Source organism: Fragaria vesca, unplaced genomic scaffold (genome assembly GCF_000184155.1).
Source record: "Fragaria vesca subsp. vesca unplaced genomic scaffold, FraVesHawaii_1.0 scf0510190, whole genome shotgun sequence".
Taxonomy (NCBI): domain Eukaryota; kingdom Viridiplantae; phylum Streptophyta; class Magnoliopsida; order Rosales; family Rosaceae; genus Fragaria; species Fragaria vesca.
In genome coordinates, this window is record NW_004440665.1 from 2151 (window position 1) to 4300 (window position 2150).

Consider the following 2150-nt stretch of genomic DNA (forward strand, 5'->3'; position numbering starts at 1 on the left):
TTCCTAACCGACTTCGGTTGAATGGTTTCCTCTTTCAGATCAAATCGCTTACGACTCTTCAGTTTAGGTCTAGCTGACCCAGAGCTTCCATCATCAGTATCACTTTGAGCTTGTTTCCCGATCCCTTACGTCGTACACGCATATATTATCAATTAATCATTTTCTTTTGGGAGAGACAAAGCAATCGCCGGTCTCTCCTGAATTGCCGATTCTGAGACAAAATCAATTTCTTGCCCGCTCACACAAGAGAAAGAGAGGCCTCTCTCTTCTGGCAACATTTCTCAGTTTTCATCAAACCCGGAGTACCTTGAGGTTCCTCAGCAGGCTTGCAGCATTGTGCCTGTCAACATATGAAGCATTCAAGCCTGCCTTCAAATGGGAGGCAAAGGTCTTGAAGCAGCATCAATGGTCTGAAACCTAAAATCATCCAAAACCTTAGGAAGGGAAGAAATTTTAGGTGCGAAAAACAGACTTGGCATGGTTCTCAGAAGTAGTAACGACATCGGAGCTACTGCCTCCTACTGCGAGATCACCGCCATCCCTTCCAGTTCCATCGCTGGCAGTATGGTGCCCTGATTGTCGTTCTCCTTAACAAACATCATATTACAGCCCTCTAGATAATGCATAAACAGACCACACTTCTTGCACAGACCCATAATTCGTTCATAGTCCAAAACTGGTACAGAAACCAAGCAGGTTAGCCCCTAGTCGCCGAATTACTAGTAGCTTAAAAGGAAAAGTAACAAGACAGAAATCTGAAGAAAGATATCTTCACTAATATTGTAAAAGTTTACAGCTCTACAATATTCTCTAAACAGAAGGTTTACTTTCTGTTTCGTCTCTGTTTTGTTCTAACTAAACATCTCTTATTTATAGAACTAGAATCCATAACTAACCTGAAGACTATTACTAATCTAAGTAAGAAACAGAATTCCTGACATGGTTAACTATGAACTAACTAAGTTCCTAGTAGGATTCGGATACACCTGTATCATGGCTCCCCCTTCTAGAAACTTAAACTCCTGTTTAAGTTAAAACTGGAGATGAGGAAACTCAAGAGTTCCCTTTTCTTTGCTGAACCATTTAGATTGACTAGGAACTTGACCGGCGCGTCCAATACGGAATACGGCTCGGTCCCCTTGACGTGTCTTTGTCACTTTCTGCTCCAAAATGCAATCCTCTTTTAATGGCTCCTCTCTGTCAAACCATAAGTCATCAACTGGTGGTAAAACAACCTTGTCATCCCCATCATCATCAAGCAATGGTGGTTCAAACAACTTTAAGTACTCAGCATTGATAACTGAATACATGCCCAAATATGGCGGCAAGTCGAGTTTGAAGGCATTGTCGCCAATCTGCTGCAGAATACGGAAAGGACCGTACCGAAGTGGCTTCAACTTCTTACCTTCACCTTTCAAACGTTCCTTGCTCAACTTCAACCAGACCAAATCTCCAACACCAAAGTTACAAGGTACCCGATGCTTATCATGCTTGGCCTTGTACCGTGCCTGGGACTTCTGTAACTGAGCTTCAACAGTCGCATGTATCTTACTGATTTTACTCCAAAAACTTCTGAGCATTTAGTCTCTCGGTAGCCACTTTCCCATGATGATCCGTACCTACAGTAAAAACCATATCAAACGGACTTGGCGGTAAGTAGCCATAACAAGCTTCAAATGGAGATGTCCCAGAAGAACTATGAACAGCCCTGTTGAAAGCAAACTGTAAATACGGAAGACTCTCATCCCAAGTCTTCGGATGCTTAGCATTGTATCCCCGCAATAGATGCACCATAGTTCTGTTAACTACTTCAATCTGGCCATCCGTTTGTGGATGAAAGGCTGTACTTCTTTTTAGGCATGTATCCATCATTCCCCACAAAGAATCCCAAAAGTGACCAAGAAACCTGCTGTCACGATCAGAAATAATCGAACTAGGCAACCCAAAATGCTTCCAGACATTCTCAAAGAATAACTTAGCGGCACCAGCCCCTGTAATGGTCTTCTTGCAAGGAATGAGAACCACCATTTTACTAAAACGATCGACCACAACATATAAATAGTCATTTCCAGACTTGGCCTTCGGTAAACCTCCCAAGAAATCCATGGAAATACTTTCCCAAGGACGAGACGGTACCGGCAACGGTAGAT